Source organism: Phaseolus vulgaris, chromosome 10 (assembly GCF_051622355.1).
Source record: "Phaseolus vulgaris cultivar YP4 chromosome 10, ASM5162235v1, whole genome shotgun sequence".
Lineage (NCBI taxonomy): Eukaryota > Viridiplantae > Streptophyta > Magnoliopsida > Fabales > Fabaceae > Phaseolus > Phaseolus vulgaris.
Window position 1 is genome coordinate 4,570,047 of NC_143507.1, and position 19,808 is coordinate 4,589,854.

The window sequence follows — 19,808 nt, forward strand, 5'->3', positions numbered from 1 at the left end:
ACAATACCATTTTGCTAAGATATTTCAATACAAGTGGTTTGATGTATAATACCTTTTGATGCAAAAAAGTCATGCATAGAAAATTCAATACCATTATTAGTACGAATGATTTTAACCTTAGTAGAAAAATGATTTTCAGCATAAGCAATAAAATTAACAACACTAGCCCTGACTTCAGATTTGTTGTGCATGGGAAAAACCCAAGTGTATCTAGTAAAATCATCAACTATGGTAAGAAAGAACTTATAACCAAGCATGGAAAGACCAGAACAGGAGCCCCAGATATCAATATGCAGTAATTCAAAAGGTTGAATAGTTTTAGTATTACTAGGAAAGAAATAAATTTTCTTTTGTTTGGCTTGGTGACATGTATCACAAACATAGTTTTTGTCAATATGAATATTAGAATAGTAGGTTTGCAGAATTTTTAACCTTTCATCTGAGGGGTGGCCCATTTTGAGGTGCCAAATGTTGCTTTGTTTTGTAGTGCAACTCATAATTCTGCTATCAATTTTATTGAAAATGTATAGTCCAGCTACAAGATCAACTGTACCAATCTTGTCTTTGGTTCTGGAATTCTGTATTAGACACTCAGTGGAAGAAAAAATAAGTTCACATTTAAGTGATGCAGTCAATTGACAAATGGATATTAAATTGAAAGAGAAATCTGGTCCATACAAAACATTTTGAAGAATAAATTTTTTATTACAGAAAACTGTGCCAGAACAGGAAGCAATAACAAAATTTCCATTGGGAAGCCTAATGGTAATGGATTTGATATGTTTATATGATGTGAAGTTTGACAAAGAAAAACAAACGTGATCAGTCGCACTAGAATCCAGAATCCAAGTATATTCATTAAAATTGGAATATTTTAGCTTTTGAATATTACATGTGACAACCGAATTCTAATCTTAATGATCAACAGAGAGAGAACCAACTTGGTTACTTAAACTTGATTGTTGGAATTGTTAACATTTTTCATAAGGTCCGACAGAATTTGATATTGATGCGGAAATCTCCTCCATTATTCTGCTTGTTTTGATCTTGATTTCCAGAATTTTCTTCTTGAATGGTAGTGGAGACGTTGTTGGATTGGGAAGACTTACCATACTGAGATCTATACCCGGGAGGGTATCCATGTTTCTTGTAGCAGATATCAACAATATGACCAATTTTGTTTCAGTAAGTACAAACCTTTTTATTACTACCAAACTTTGAGCCTCTATTATCTTGGATAGGAAAACCATTTTTCTTAAAACAAACACTCTCACTGCGACCCAACTTTCCACAAAAAGAACAAGTAATGGTACTGGTGTGGTTAACAAAGGTAACAGGGGTAACATTTTTGACATTAGCTACAAGAACACTATTATTAAACTGACGCTCTTGTTGGATAACAAGAGAAAAAAATTTGGTAATAGCAGGGACAGGTTCCATGAGCAGAATATGTGCTTTTATATTATTGTATTGGTCATTAAGGCCACGTAAAAATTGCATTGCCTGGTTCTCTTTTTTTCTTTGGACAATAACAGAAGGCACATTACAGGAACATATAGGATCAGGCCTATTATTATCTAATAAATCCCAGATAATCCTGAGTTTAGTAAAGTAATAGGTAATAGAAAGGTCACCTTGATTGAGTGAAGAAGCTTCCATTTGAAGATCAGAGATACGTGATAAATCGCCTTGTGAGAAGCGAGCCCCGAGGTCATTCCATATGTCCAGTGCCTTATCCATCCATATGATGCTCTAACGTATATGAACAGAGACCGAGTGTACAAGCCAAGACGCCACCATGTTGTTGCATCTCGTCGAGGATGAGGAAGAAGAATCAATTTCTGAAGGTCGAGGAACAACACACTTGACGAACTCGAGTTTATTCTTTGTGCTCAAAGCCGTGAGAACAGAGCGAATCCAAAAGTGGTAATTTGTGGAATCAAGAACGGGAGACACAAGGGGTGTAGCAGGATTTTCACTGGGATGCAGGTATAAGAAACTATGAACAAAATTCTCGCCTTGAAAAAGATTCTTGTTCTGACTAGGGTTAGGGCTTTTGCTCCGGTCACTGTTCTCATTAGCCATTTGTGTGCGAAAACACGAACTGTAAAAAGCCAAACAATCATTAGAAAGAACAAGAAAATGCAAAGAAGGGTGAATATACAAAACGAAAAAAAAAGAGGAGAATCTTGGGAGGACGAAGATAGAGTGTGCGCAACAGAGCTCTGATACCATAACAGAGAAAAACCATATGAGTATTTTGATGTAATTGCAACATTTACAGAGAATGAAGAGAAAGAATGATTCGAGATATGAAGAAATAGAGAAGAGAGATGAAACACTGCGTGAAAGAAAAGAAGAAAAAAGTTGTTTCATTAATCTGAAAATATTACAGAAAAAAACCCTATAAAGAGTTTATATACATGTGGTGTGAAAAGAAAGTAGAGCACACTGTATACAACAGAAAACTAGAAAGGGGAAGGCCAACTGGCCTAGAAGCCCACAAATAAAATAAAATAAAAACTTTCTAATATTTTAACACACGATACCATGTCAGAAGAAAAGAGAGAGAGAGAATGATTTAATATTTCTGTAACAAATATTGTATATTAATATACCAGCTTAAGGGCATATATAGAAAACATAGTAAAGAACCATACACATGCAAAGGGCAGTTACGTCATATGCTTAACATAAGGGGAACAAATTCATAGCAATATAACTTAAATAAATATGCATGATATATTACTAGTGTTAGTTTAATTGATGCTAACCTAAAATTAGTCTCAATCTTGTTAATGGTAACTTAAAAAAAAATATATAAATACTAAAAATAAATAAGATTAATGTCAATTAAGCTAACACTAACTCTATTTATTTTAGTTAACGTTGAGATAGCCAATGCTAGTACGATATTAACACAAATATTTTACTTTTTAAAAGAAGTTAAAAATAGTTAGAATTGCCTTAAAGTTGGCTAAGCCGACTCTATTACTGTCCAATATTAAACATTCATTATTAGCGTTGGTTGAGCTTATGCTAATCCGAAACTAATACCAATATTTATTTATTTTAGTTAGTGAACATTACTACTTGATAGCTAAATCGTTTAAAAATAATTTTATGTTTTTTAACCTTTTTAAATTAACATTTTACGTCACGCCAAAGTCATCTAACTTGACTTAATAGTTTCATAATTTGATGGATACTAATATTTAAAAGCTAATTTGATGTTTTCTTGTAGTAGTGTATGTATAATCTTAATAATGGTTTAAGTTGGATGAGTAAAAAATTTGTATAATTTATATATAAGCTTAATTAAGTTTTAAATACCAAAAAAATTGGTTATTCTCTCGATTCAATCTCCATTTTAAATTATCGTTCTATTGAGTATTCAAAACATTTTTTATTTTTGTTAAGTAACTTTCTATTTTATGGTGCCTTTTAATGAGATGACATAACTATTACTTCCTTCCTCTCGTCTTCTTGTTGATAAACTTGATTCATTTTGTATTCAATCATCTCTAACTCATTGATTAATTCTTAATTTTCCCCTCTAAGAATGAGTAAACTGACTAGTTTGAAAAAATTGTATAAGAAATAAATCAAATTGATTGAGAAGAGATATTGATACAAAAATGATAATCACATTATTTAGTTCATGAAAAAATCAAATGATAAAGTACTTAGACTAAAATATAAAAAAAAAAAATTAAACATTCAATCAAACAATTTTTTAAAGAAAAACTAAATTCAAATTATGAAAATTTATTATATAATATATGTATTCAATATGTATACATTAGCAATAAAGAAACTTCGTGAGTGAGAAAGACAATCTATGTGCGATAGTACCATTCTTTCTCTTCTCTTTCTCTTATGATGGTTGTAAGAAAATATTGTCCATTCATTCAAACCATTTTACTCATGCCTCATACGTTTGAACAGAAATTCTAAAGTGAAAAGTAACCAAGGTAGGATCTTGTTGAATTATATAATTTTTCTTGTCAATATTAAACCATGATAAGAAAATAGTTAAAAAATCTTAAATTAATAATAAGTTTTGAGATTAATTTTTTAATTAAAAAAAGATAAGTATTATGAAGTGGACTTTAAGTCTAATTCAACATCATAAAACCGGCTCATGAATTTAGGTTTGCACCATAGCGGTCCAATAGGGGATGACCTGATAAGGTCAATAAATACTCGCTAGAAAAGGCTCGAAAGGACTTTGATACCATATTATGAAGTGAATTTTAAACTTAATTCAATCCCATAAAACCAGCTCATGAGGTTGAGGTTTGCACCCACTTATATACAATGAAAGGTTTTAATCTCTAGTCGATGTGAGATTTCCAACAATAAGTTAATTTATCCCCATCAGAACCAATCTTGATACCAGGTAGAAAGTTGAAACAAGAACAACTTTTATTTAGATTGTACAAAATATAGAGATTACAACCACCTTAAAGTATTGTTACAAAAGAACATAATTAAGCTAGTTACAGAAACAAATTTAGGATATATAATCCTTTTATCTGCTACATAACTATCTTATAGAACCTAATTACCAAATTTATTTTCTCATAACTGATACAACACTGTATGCTACAAAACAACAACAACACTTGACTCACTTCCTTTGTTTTTGAACTTTTCTTCTTTCAATGAATACAAACATTGAATTTTGAAATAACTTAGGCAATGTTTTTTTTCACCTTTTACGTTTTCTTGGAATTATTCCCAGTAGAAGCTCAGCGAGAAGAGCGTGAACCATTTCTGAGTTTAGTATCTCCAGAATGAACCATGTTTTCAGCAGTGCTACGATGCTCTTTTACTCTTCCATTTGAAGAAGCAGAACCCTTCTTTCCATCTGAATCTTTCTTATCACCCAAATAATTGCTGGGGCTATCAACATTCTTAGAACGCGATGGGGAACTCATTCTTCTTGTTTATACAATGTGCTATATTTCTTCTGTGTTTGAGATTTATGAACATGATGGCATCTTTGGCATGTATTTGTATACGCAGAGATGCATGTAGAATGGAACTACCAAGTAATTCATCCACAATTCCATTTCATAGTCACAACATGGTTTCAAATGTTGAATGTTTCAATTCAGTCTTCATAATTTGAATAACTATGAAATTGCAAATGTTTTTCATGGTTTGATCGTGAAACTGCAACGAGTTCTTTTGTTGTTGGTTTTATATTATTATTCTGAATCTGTCTGTGAAATGGTAAAAGGTTTGAGTTTGAGGTGGAAATGGTTGCATTAATGTATGGAATGTTCTTGTGAAATGCATTGTGTTTTTGGGTGGAGATTGAGATCAGAACCGATTTAGCGTGCTTTGATTTTCTTCCAGAGCCCATTTCAATGCATGACCACACGAAACAGAGTATTCGTGGTGTGAAACTTTGAGTGAGTCTTGGTAATTAAATTCATGTGAAATTTCTGATTATTTTCAACGTTTAATGTGAAATTTTTAATCTTTTGCATCCTTTGATCATATGGGTGTAACGAATTTCATGGAAAATGAAAAGAAAAAAATAAAGTAGATTGCTCCGTTAATTGTACAGAAAACAGTGCATGAAGAATATATTATAATATTTTGCTCTGTTATTTCAAACTTTATTACATATAAATATATAAAAACATTCTCATTCTTTTCATGTAAGAAACTGTGAATTGCGGCTTCATTTTCCAAACAATAACTTAATTCATTATTTTGCGTCTATTCTATATTTTTTTTTCTAATAGATTTTGGGTCATACTATTATAAAAAAAAATTGAATTTAGCATCATTATTTTAAATATTTTCAGTTTAATTTAATTTTTAAAAATAAGTTAATATAATTTTTATTCCGAAATGAATGATAATAATGTTATAAAAAGAATAAAAGGTATCATGCACGATAAGTTAACATGCAGTAGGACGAATTGAAAAATTGATTGTAATAAAAACAATTAAGCCAATTTCTTTCCATGGCGAGTTGGGGAGGAAGCACTTCGGGAGGCGGTGGGGTTTAGGAGCAATTGAAGGATGAATCCTACGTGTACAATAGATCAGAGTGCACATTTGCAGTTGTTTGTGTCACATCAGAAACACTTAACGTTCTTAGTCTAAAGTTAACAAAAGGGATAAACTTAAATACATTTTAAAAAATATTAGGACAAAATTGAATTTTTTAATAACCACGATAGTCAATTGAATATTGGTCTTAAATGTAGGGACCAAAAGGGTAATTATACCTTTATTTAGTTATCTTGATTTTTATAAGTGAACTGGTATATCGAAAGGTCGAGAGTTAACCGAGAAGTCGAAAGGTCGAGAGATAATTAGTGAAAGGTTTATGGGGAAAAACAACTACATGTGTTATCTTAAGTAAAGAACACATAAATACAATAAAGAAATTAATCAACTATTAAGAAAATAATTACAAGATAAAAGACTAATTAAGAAAAGATAAACAAAAGGATTTAATCGGAAGTCATTGGCCCAATAGGCCCATTAGTGAGTAGTATAAATAGATAGCACATTTAATTCAGTAGTGAGATTTTGAATGAATGATTAATGAACAAACACTGACTTAAGCTTGGGAGAATTCCTGCAAGTACCACACCTCATACTCAAGTTGTAGAAGGAGTTGGAGATGTTGAAGAAGAAAAGTACTAGTGAGATAGAGGCACTCAAGGCCGAAAATATTTATATCAAGCAAAAGCTTAAAAAAGAAGATACCATCCCTTTTAATCCAACACGGGAGTATGTTGGATCGAGTACATAACCAAATCCGACTACAATCAATAACTTTGATGCATCACATAGAAGGCAGAACACTATGTCTCATGATGTCTGTGGGACCTCGATAAGAAAACACCCCTTTTCTAAAGGAATCATGGAAGTATTGTTGACCGATAACTGGAAGAGTCTGACACTAGGGAAGTATGTGTTAGAATATATGGCTTTAAACTAGAGGGGGGGGGGGTGAATTGTTTAAAGAGGGTTTTCGCAAAATTTTAAACCTTGAATGAAATTACTTTGAGAATACCTTGATTGAGAAATCAGTTTTTCAAAACACAAAGCTAAAAGCACAGCACCAGTAAAACAATCGGTTGTTTCACAGAAACAATCGGTTGTTTATACCAGTAAACAAATATCAAAACTGAATTTAAAAAGTTAGGGATAGAGAGAATGCACACAGATTTTTATACTGGTTCACTCTAAACCCAGAGCTACATCCAGTTTTCTCCGAAACCACTGAGGAATTCCACTAAGCAATCAAACCTAGATCACTTACACCACAACCAAGAAAGTGACCTTGATCCCCTCAAGACACACACTTCTCTTGGCCAACACACCAACACTAAGAATGCTGATTTTGATCCCCTCAAGAACACACAACACTTCTCAGCAAAACACATAAATAAAGTTGTTCAACAGAATACAAGGATTACACTTGTTACAAATGTTGGGTTTAATAGTGCCAAAGTTCAAGAGGGGGGGTGAATTGACCTTTTAAAACTTCCTCGCAGAAACAATGTTTAACCCAGTTTTACAGAAAATAAATCGATTTATGTGAAAATGAACAGATTTATTTCAGCACTGTTTTTCTGTTTGAAACGCTTTTAATACAGCAGGGTTAATCACAAGATGATGCAGTGAGAGTTTTCAGATGCACACACACAGATATCAGATTTGAAAAACAGTGAAACACAAAACAGCAAGCTTTAATTTCAAGCAAGTGATTAAGATTCAATTGATAGCATGCTAGTTAATTGAGTGACCTTTGCAAACAACCTGTTCCAATGGCTTTTAACAGACTATGAGTGTTCTTCTTGATGTCAAGCAATTTTCCAGAAATTAAGAACAATGAATTACAGAACAGCAAGCTTCAACTTTAAGCAATTGTTTAAGGTTCAATTAATAGCATTAACAGTTTCTTGAGCAGCCTATCACAGTCAATCTGTTCCAATTGCTTTTAGCAGATTTTATACGTTCTTATCAGATTAAACCAACTTTTTCAGAAATCAAGAACAGTATGCACAGTGCCCAGAAAGAACAGATTTATTTTCAATTGAACAAATTTATTTCTTTGTTGTTTTATCAATTATGCAGAAACGAAATTGCAGAGAGTGAGAGAGAATGAACACAAGCAATTATACTAGTTCACTCAACCTGAGCTACATCCAGTCTTCACCAACAACAGGTGGAAATCACTAACACACATAGTACAACCAAGTACAATTCCCACTGTTCTTGAAACCTACAAGAACTTAGGTACTCTTGCTGAAAAAAACCTATTTCAGCATACACACACTCACTCTTCAAGAACACCTATCAAGAAGAGTGTTCAACCAAACTATACAAGATAGAGATGTGAAACGACTACACCTGATTGAGGATACACAGATCTGCCTTAAACCAGTAGGCAAGATTGCTAGAACAGTAGCTGCACCTCACACCAAGCTTTTGGAACCAAACCAAGAACAAGCACTTTGTGATTTTTGAAATCTTTGAAGAACAAATGCTAATCCTTTGAAAACACTTAACTCTCTGCTGTCAAAACTTGTTTTTTTGCAAATGTATGAACTGTTTGAATCGTTATTAAACTCAGAAACAAGTTTTCATTTTATAGAAAGCCAGCTTATAACAGAATTTTGAAAAACAGTTAAAGCTGTTATAAAATGAACAGATTGAAAATAAAATGAACTGATTTATTTTCAAAAGCAGTTAGAGAATTTGTTAAGTGAGGAGACTTAGTCAACCATTCTGGTGCTGAGATAAAACTGAAAAACGTTTAAGCTTGACATGGCACCAAAGATAAAAAGAATCTATTCATTTACAGATGAACAGATTTATTTTTCAAAATGAAAACAGAGAAAGTTTAACAATTTAAAACTCAGTCGTTTTGAAAAGAAGAAGACTTAGTCAAAATACCTGATGCACAAAATCTAATTTTTACAAGACTTAGCCAAGGCATCAGTGAAAAAAAAATGAATCTGTTTATTTAGAAATGAACAGATTTATTTTTATGCAGTAAACGTGTTTTTGTGTAAAACATGTGAAAAACAGTTTAAGAAAACTTATGCTTGTTCTTATCACATGGCCAGTGGTTATGAGGTGAGTTACTCAGCAAAAAGCTACTCTTAGACAACCTCTAAGCACTAACTAAGACATACTTAAAGCAAGGAAAAAATACACATGAAATGTACATATAAGACTTCATCAAACACTACATATAGGTCTTCATCAAACACAATCTTGACATGCAGAATTGGTTTAAAACAGCAGAATTAACTCCCTGTTTCAGCTAGCTTCACCTAGCATGGTGAGCTATTTTTCTCCCCCTTTGGATTCATCAAACAGCATATAAGCATAAGGAATATAGGGATATGAAGCAGAAACCATAATCATAATAGTTTAGAAACAAAAAACCAAATTGTTCAACATTACAGAAACTTTAAAACTGATAAAGAAAGCATTAAAAGCAGAAAACTACTGATCCTTGTAGTAAAGCTCTGCAAGTTGTGCCTGAACTCCTTCAATCTGATTATCAAGGTGTTGGAACCTTGCTTGAGTAGTCTCAAAGTGTGCCCTTTGTTCTGCAGACATGACATCAAGACGGTACAGCACTTGCCTCTCAAACATAGACATTGGTTCTCCACGGTATTCTGGACTTTGATAGGCAACTATGGCATTTGCAGCAACTTCCTCATGTTCAGATTGGGCAGCAGGTGAGTCATCATCCATAGGAATAGCTTCATCCTCATCCTCATGCTCTGCTTGAGTGTCCTTCTCCTTGAGAACCACCCACTTGTTTTCAATTTTGTGAAAACCCATTTTGGTGAGAGTTGAAGTATCAATCTCACTTACAGCTTTGATAGGATCATTTCTCTCATTCGTAACATCAACACCAAAGTGATCAATTAATTTGGAAACAAGAATAGCATAGGGAAATCTGTAATCAGCCAACCTTTTTGACTTGAGCATGTATTCATTGACAATGAACACCCAGTTTACCTTAATCTGGTTCATGATGCAATATAGGAGAATGAGATCCTCTTCATGTAAGACATCATGGTTTGTCCCTCTAGGAATCAGTTGCCAAGCTATGATGTATGCAACTAGACGTGGAGTGAGGTTCAAATGCCCTGCATGGAACCTGTTTATACTCTCTGTAGGATTCCTCATGCAACTCTTATAATATTGCAGCTTGTTGAATTCTGAAATTCCACTGGTATTTCCTTTCCCTACTTTTAGTCCAGCATATTTTATTCCAGCCACAGAATTCCACACCTCACTTGTGATCTTCATCTTGATTCCTTTCACATAAGAGACAACATTCTTCCCATCCAATGTGAGGTTAGTATAAAACACCTTAACCAAGTCAGGATAAACATTACCCGTTAATTCCAGCATCTTTTTCAGTTTCTGGTGCTTCAGCACAGCCCTTGTTTCTACCAATTTTTCAGATTTCAGCCAGTTGAAATCCAGCACCTTGGGTATGTTGATCTGCTTCCTGCTTGTCTCGTGAATGTAGGCATTGATGCCTTCTTCATTTCCAGCGAACCATCCTTCTAACACACCTTGAGAAGTGGTTTGCTTTCCCTTGCTTTTCTGTTTTTGTCTTGAAGACGAAGCCATGTTTGAATCTGAATTCTTTTCTTGGTTTCAAATGGTGAGAGTAGAAAGAGAATGGCCAATGTGGGTAGCAAGTATTCACACAGATTTATAGCAGAATAAATGGATTGATATGGCAGTTATGAGTGGATATGCATGAAGATATTATGCTCTGAATTTGTGCAGAGAATCTTTGAAAATATGCACCAAATATTTAGGGTCACGATGCATACACTCAAATTCTTATTGAGCACCCAAACCATCAAATCGGTTACATAACCATGACCAAAACCGTCAAAGGTACAAAGGTTAATGCCCACTAAGTCAGTCAAGCAGTCAAAGATCAGAAATTCTCTTTCCTAGTCATCAATGCATATCAGTGCAGAAAATAAACACATTTAATTGCGAATAAACAGATTTAATTTTTTACTGCTATGTACAATTGACACTTATAATACCCAATTCATTAAGCAGAAAATTAAACCTATCTTTAGCTAATGGTTTAGTGAACAAATCAGCAAGTTGTAAATCAGTACCAATGAACTTAATATCACATGTTCCATTAGATATGTGTTCCCTTAGAAAATGATGCCTAATTTCAATGTGTTTGGTTCTTGAATGCATGACAGGATTTTTGGTTAAGTTGATTGCACTTGTATTATCACACAGCAGAGGTATATGGTTAAGTAAGATACCAAAATCATTCAATTGTTGTCTTAGCCATATAGTTTGAGCACAGCAACTCCCTGCTGCAATGTATTCTGCTTCAGTAGTGGAAAGAGCTACACAAGCCTGCTTTTTGTATTGCCATGAGATCAAGCTTGATCCAAGCAAATGACAGGTTCCACTTGTGCTCTTTCTATCAATTTTGCAACCTGCAAAATCTGAATCAGAATATCCAATTAAGCTTAATGAAATATTACCTGGATACCACAAGCCAACTTCTATAGTTCCTTGCAAATACTTCAAAATCCTTTTGACAGCATTGTAGTGTGATTCTTTAGGAGCAGACTGAAACCTTGCACACATGCACACTGCAAACATTATATCTGGCCTGCTGGCAGTAAGATACAGCAGTGATCCTATGAGTCCTCTATATTTGGTTTCATCAACAGAAATTCCAGCTTCATCATGATCCAAATGACAGCTTGTTGAGAAGGGTGTGCTGATTGGTTTACACTTGTCCATTTCAAATTTCTTCAGCAAATCCTTGCAATACTTAGCTTGACTTAAGAAAATGCCATCCTTGAGTTGTTTGACCTGCAAGCCTAGAAAATAGTTCAACTCACCCATCATTGACATTTCAAACTCACTCTTCATGACTTTCACGAAAGCTTCACACAATTCTCCATTGTTTGATCCAAAAATGATGTCATCCACATATACTTGGACTAGAATTGAGTCATCTCCTTTCTTCTTAATGAACAAGGTCTTATCTGATGTGCCTCTGTCATAGCCTTGTGAGGTGAGAAAATCACTTAGCCTCTCATACCATTGCCTAGGAGCTTGCTTGAGTCCATAGAGAGCCTTTTGGAGTTTGAACACATATTCTGGATGTTGATGGTCTTCAAAACCTGGTGGTTGTGAGACAAATACCTCTTCGTTTATATAGCCATTTAGAAAGGCACTCTTCACGTCCATTTGAAATAGCTTGAACCCTTTGATGCATGAAAAAGCAAGCAGCAGTCTAACAGCTTCTAACCGAGCCACTGGTGCATATGTCTCATCATAGTCTATTCCTTCTTCTTGATTGTACCCTTTAGCTACAAGCCTAACCTTGTTTCTGGTGATCACTCCATGCTCATCCATCTTGTTTCTAAATACCCATTTTGTTCCAATTACATTCATCTCAGGTATTCTAGGAACAAGAGTCCAGACCTCATTAAGAGCAAACTGATTCAGTTCCTCTTGCATAGCTAAAATCCAGTTACTGTCCTTGAGAGCTTCATTCAAATTCTTGGGTTCAACTTGAGATACAAATGCCATTGCTTCACAGAAATTGTTCAAGGATTTTCTAGTTGACACTCATTTCTCAATGTTCCCAATGACATTATCAAGGGTTAAGTCTCTTGGGGTTTTCCACTCTTTTGGCAAACCTGCAGCTGCAGTAGATTCTTGTATAGCATGTGTATCAGCAGTATCAAAATGAATCGATTCATTTTGATTTAAAACAGATTTAAATTCATTACTGTCAGGTTCATCAGCAGCAGTTTTAGATATACTATGATCAGTTTCATCAAAAACAACATGAATTGATTCTTCTACTATGAGCAACCTTTTATTGAAGACTCTATATGCATGACCATTCAAAGCATAACCAATGTGCACACCTTCATCAGATTTAGCATCAAACTTACCAAGATTTTCTTTGCCATTATTCAATACAAAACATTTACACCCAAATACTCTAAGGTGGCTTACACTAGGTTTTCTGCCCTTATACAGTTCATATGGGGTTTTCTTAAGAATTGGTCTTATTAAGGTCCTATTTAAGACATAACCTGCAGTATAAACAGCATCAGCCCAAAAATACTTAGGAAGCTTAGATTCATTTAACATAGTTCTAGCAAGTTCCTCTAGTGATCTATTTTTCCTTTCAACTACACCATTTTGTTGAGGTGTCCTAGGGGCTGACAAGGTATGAGCTATCCAATGCTTCTCACAGAACCTCTCAAACTTAGCATTTTGAAACTCTCCCCCATGATCACTTCGAATTGATTTAATGCAGCAACCATTTTCATTTTGCAGAATTTTTGCTAATCTCTTAAAGGCAGAATAAGCATCATGTTTATGTGCAAGAAATAAAGTCCATGTAAATCTAGAGTAATCATCCACAACAACTAAAGCATACAAATTTCCAGCCAAGCTAGCAACTCTAGATGGACCAAATAAGTCCATATGTAACACATCCAATGGATTTTTGGTAGAGACAATATCCTTTAACTTGAAAGAGGATTTGATTTGTTTACCTTTCACACAAGCATCACAAAGCTTGTTGTTCTGAAATTTAATGTTAGGCAAACCAGAAACTAAATCTTTAGATTTCAATTTATTCAAGTGATTTGTGTGTATGTGAGCTAACCTCCTGTGCCACAACCAAGACTCATCACTTCTGGACAGCAAACACTCATTTGAAGAGTTAGTTTCCATGATATTCAACAGATAAATGTTATTCACTCTCTTACCAGTAAACAGTACTTTACTAGATGAATTACTTGAGATTGTGCAGCCATTTGACTCAAAATTCACTTTGTATCCTTTGTCACAAAGCTGACTTATGCTGAGAAGACTATGCTTGAGTCCTTCTACATACAACACGTTCTCAATGGTTGTTGAGTTTCCTGTTCCAACAGTTCCTCTGCCCAAAATTCTCCCTCGGTTATTATCACCATAGGTTACATGTCTTTCTGCTTTGAGCTTTAAGCTGGTGAACTTTGTAAGATCTCCAGTCATATGCTTGGAACAGCCACTGTCCAAGTACCACTGGTTTTTCTTGCTTCCAATCTGCAAAACAGAATAAAAAATATACAAATGGTACCCTTTTCAGTATAGGGTCCAGCACAGATTAAAACCTTCTCTTTGGCAGCCATTTAGCTAAGTTCTTAGGAACAAGATGCTTTCTAGCAATGCAAGACCTAGATGTATGACCAGATTTCATGCAGTAAAAACAGGTTACATGAGATGCCTTTTTGCCACTGTTAAAAGCTGAAAAAACTGATTTTGCTGGAACAAAAAAACTTGAAAGCTTTTTGACATTGGTTGTATTTCCAGGGGTATAACCAAGTCCATTCTTATTGAAAACAGCATTCTGTGATCCAAGGAGAGACTCAAGGTTTTCTCTTCCCTTGGTGAAATTGGAAAGGGTTTTCAGTAAATATTCCACTTGTTTTTCCAATCTTTTGCAGTTTTCACAGTTTTTAATAGAGGCATGCAAGCAAGTCAGTTCAAGCCTTACCAAATCTGTTTTGGCCTTATGCAGTTCTTCCTCAAGTGTTTTTACTTTAGGTGCAAGCACATTATTTACCTTTTGCAGCTTATTACATATTACAGCTAGCCTATTGGCTTCATCATGTGTTTCCTTGAAGGCAGCAAGCAAATCATCATAGTTATCAGAATCAGCAGAAAAATTACTTACTGATTCAGAGCTTGACTCCTCATCCTTCATCATGAAACACAAATTGTTCTCCTCATCTTCTGTTGAAGAGCTGCTGGTTGAGGATACTTCATTTTCCTCCCATGAGATGTAGGCTCTTCTTCCTTTGTTCCTTTCAAATTTCTTGCTGGCTGATTTGTCCTTAGTTTGATTGTCTGGACAATCTGTTTTGATATGCCCTGTTTTGCCACATCCAAAGCAAGTATATTTAGAGGAATTTGAATCATTGGGTTTAGGATACCTTCTTTTCTGCTGGTTCCTATTTTTGCTTTTCTTCCTCAGGAATTTGCTGAATCTTTTTGTAAGAAGGCTGATTATATCATCATCTTCAGCATCTTCCTTTTCTTCCTTGATCTCATCCAATTCAATTGCTTTCAGTGCAAGACCTTTGGGTTTTCTCTCTGTTGTTTCCTGCTCTTTAAGTCTGTTAAGCTCTAGCTCATGCTTCATCAGCTTTCCAAATAGTGCAGCAGTTCCTAATTTTGACAGATCACGACTTTCAGAGATAGCTGTCACCTTTGGTTGCCAGCTTCTGTCGAGGCACTTCAATATCTTTATGTTGAGTTCCTCTCTGTCAAACTCTTTTCCCAAGCCAGTGAGGTGATTCACAATGTGGGTGAATCTTTTCTGCACATCAGCAATGCTCTCCTCGGGTTGCATTCTGAACAGCTCATATTCTTGGATGAGTGCATGTTTCCTTGACCTTTTCACATCTTCAGTACCTTCATGAGTCACTTCTAAGACTTCCCACATCTCCTTAGCTGACTTACATTGAGATATCCTGAAGAACTCATCCATTGTCAATGCAGAGGTTATGATGTTCTTGGCCACAAGATCATGTTGAGCCTTCCTCCTTTCGGTCTCATTCCATTCTGATCTTGGCTTTTCCACTTGTTCATCCTTGACAACCTGCATTGGCACATAAGGTCCATTGACCACAACTTCCCAAATTAATGCATCAATGGATTCCATGAAAATTCTCATTCTAACTTTCCAAAATGCATAAATCATTCCATTAAACATAGGTGGTCTATTAACAGCAGAACCTTCAGCAAAAAGCACATTGAACTCAGACATTATTACAAACAAACTTGATTAAAATACAAGTCCTAGCTCTTGATACCAATTGTTGGGTTTAATAGTGCCAAAGTTCAAGAGGGGGGGTGAATTGACCTTTTAAAACTTCCTCGCAGAAACAATGTTTAACCCAGTTTTACAGAAAATAAATCGATTTATGTGAAAATGAACAAATTTATTTCAGCACTGTTTTTCTGTTTGAAACACTTTTAATACAGCAGGGTTAATCACAAGATTATGCAGTGAGAGTTTCCAGATGCACACACACAGATATCAGATTTGAAAAACAGTGAAACACAAAACAGCAAGCTTTAATTTCAAGCAAGTGATTAAGATTCAATTGATAGCATGCTAGTTAATTGAGTGACCTTTGCAAACAACCTGTTCCAATGGCTTTTAACAGACTATGAGTGTTCTTCTTGATGTCAAGCAATTTTCCAGAAATTAAGAACAATGAATTACAGAACAACAAACTTCAACTTTAAGCAATTGTTTAAGGTTCAATTAATAGCATTAACAGTTTCTTGAGCAGCCTATCACAGTCAATCTGTTCCAATTGCTTTTAGCAGATTTTATACGTTCTTATCAGATTAAACCAACTTTTTCAGAAATCAAGAACAGTATGCACAGTGCCCAGAAAGAACAGATTTATTTTCAATTGAACAAATTTATTTCTTTGTTGTTTTATCAATTATGCAGAAACGAAATTGCAGAGAGTGAGAGAGAATGAACACAAGCAATTATACTGGTTCACTCAACCTGAGCTACATCCAGTCTTCACCAACAACAGGTGGAAATCACTAACACACATAGTACAACCAAGTACAATTCCCACTGTTCTTGAAACCTACAAGAACTTAGGTACTCTTGCTGAAAAAAACCTATTTCAGCATACACACACCCACTCTTCAAGAACACCTATCAAGAAGAGTGTTCAACCAAACTATACAAGATAGAGATGTGAAACGACTACACCTGATTGAGGATACACAGATCTGCCTTAAACCAGTAGGCAAGATTGCTAGAACAGTAGCTGCACCTCACACCAAGCTTTTGGAACCAAACCAAGAACAAGCACTTTGTGATTTTTGAAATCTTTGAAGAACAAATGCTAATCCTTTGAAAACACTTAACTCTCTGCTGTCAAAACTTGTTTTTTTGCAAATGTATGAACTGTTTGAATCGTTATTAAACTCAGAAACAAGTTTTCATTTCATAGAAAGCCAGCTTATAACAGAATTTTGAAAAACAGTTAAAGCTGTTATAAAATGAACAGATTGAAAATAAAATGAACTGATTTATTTTCAAAAGCAGTTAGAGAATTTGTTAAGTGAGGAGACTTAGTCAACCATTCTGGTGCTGAGATAAAACTGAAAAACGTTTAAGCTTGACATGGCACCAGAGATAAAAAAAATCTATTCATTTACAGATGAACAGATTTATTTTTCAAAATGAAAACAGAGAAAGTTTAACAATTTAAAACTCAGTCGTTTTGAAAAGAAGAAGACTTAGTCAAAATACCTGATGCACAAAATCTAATTTTTACAAGACTTAGCCAAGGCATCAGTGAAAAAAAAATGAATCTGTTTATTTAGAAATGAACAGATTTATTTTTATGCAGTAAACGTGTTTTTGTGTAAAACATGTGAAAAACAGTTTAAGAAAACTTATGCTTGTTCTTATCATATGGCCAGTGGTTATGAGGTGAGTTACTCAGCAAAAAGCTACTCTTAGACAACCTCTAAGCACTAACTAAGACATACTTAAAGCAAGGCAAAAATACACATAAAATGTACATATAAGACTTCATCAAACACTACATATAGGTCTTCATCAAACACAATCTTGAAGGGGCAGCAACCATCTTCAACAACAAAAGCAAATCTGAAATCAATACAAGCAGAAATCCTATCTCACACTCTTTGATCAATCTCAATCTCTAAGCAATCTCAACTCTTTGAAAAACTAAAAAACTTGTGTTAAAATCTTATTACTCAAATATGTTTTTCTGAGTATATTCAAAGATATTGTTTGTTATCAAATCTTAACAAACTTATTCATTGTATTTAAAAGATTGGTCAACGCATTAAAGACTGGAGCATAATCAGTTAAAACATTTAAAGCTCAGTCAAAGCTAAAACAGTTTTTCTGTTCTGGTACCAAAACAAACAATCGGTTGTTTCCACGAATCAATCGGTTGTTTTAGTTTTAACAGCTCAACCATTTGAAAAACAGTTTTCAACCTTTTCTAAAAACACCTAAGTATAAAACAATCGGTTGTTTCGACAAAACAATCGGTTGTTTCGACAAAACAATCGGTTGTTTCGACAAAACAATCGGTTGTTTCGACAAAACAATCGGTTGTTTCGACAAAACAATCGGTTGTTTCGACAAAACAATCGGTTGTTTCGACAAAACAATCGGTTGTTTTTCACTTATTTTGAAAAACACTTTTCTTTTAAAAAGATTGAGAATGTCTATGCTTTGGATTCAATCAAGAGTGGATTACATAACCAATCTACCCCAGATCCTATCTAGGACAACTCAGCAACAACAAGCACAGCCTAGCCTTTAACATCCTTCAAAGGGTTTGGATTCTTCAAAGCTTGGACACTACTTGGTTCAACAATCTCCCCCTATTTGATGAAGACAAATCTCTGGTGCTTGTGTTTGATCTGATTGAATCTGAAGCAGTACCTGCAAAACTAGCATATATACAGTCTAATGCTTCTTACAACAACAGGTTAGATTTTACCACAATTAAAGTATAAAACCTGAAAAACAATAGGTTGTTTACTCAAAACAATCGGTTGTTTCTATCAGCAGTAGCAGAAAACAGTTTTATATCAAAGATTTTAACAGGTTACACGGTTTCAGATAAAGATATACAAGAACCAATTAATTATCCCCCTATTTGTCTTCACAAATAGACTTTAGCATGTATCAAAACAGATTTAGGAGAGATTATTAAGATCAAGGATACCTAACTCATTTCTTAGGAAGAAAAACCTCTCTTTTGGTAAAGGTTTCGTGAAGATGTCAGCTAACTGCAATTTGGTCTCCACAAACTTCACTTCACAGTTCCCATTGTTTACATGATCCCTGATGAAATGATGCCTTATCTCAATATGTTTGGTCCTTGAGTGCTGAATCTGATTTTTAGTAAGATTGATGGCCCTTGTGTTATCACACATCAAAGGGACCTTGCTGATTTGTAATCCAAAGTCTGCAAGTTGTTGTTTGAGCCACAAAATCTGTGCACAACAGCTTCCAACAGCAATATACTCAGCCTCAGCAGTAGAGAGAGCAACGCATGCTTGCTTCTTGTTATGCCATGAGATTAGGCTTGAGCCAAGAAGGTGGCAAGTGCCACTTGTGCTCTTTTTATCTAGCTTGCAACCTGCAAAGTCAGAATCTGAATAACCAATTAAATGAATTGGAGAGTGAGAAGGATACCATAACCCAACAGATAATGTTCCTTTGAGATATTTCAGAATTCTTTTTGCAGCTTAAAAGTGTGACTCTTTAGGATTTGCTTGATATCTTGCACATAGACATACCGCAAACATGATGTCCAACCTACTAGCTGTTAGATAAAGCAAAGAGCCAATCAATCCTCTGTATTTTGTTTGATCTACATTCTTTCCAACAACATCAGCATCCATGTAACAACTTGATGGCATTGGAGTGTTTGCTTCTTCGCAACTCTCCATTTCAAATTTCTTGAGAATCTCCTTGCAATACTTTGATTGACATATAAAGATCCCATCCTTTTTTTTGCTTAACCTGCAATCCAAGAAGGAAAGACAGTTCTCTCATCATAGACATTTCAAACTCACCTTTCATTGCAGCCACAAATTCTTCACACAAACTATCTTGTGTAGCACCAAAGATGATGTCATCAACATAGATTTGCACAAGAATTATTTCTGCATTTGACTTTTTGATGAAGAGA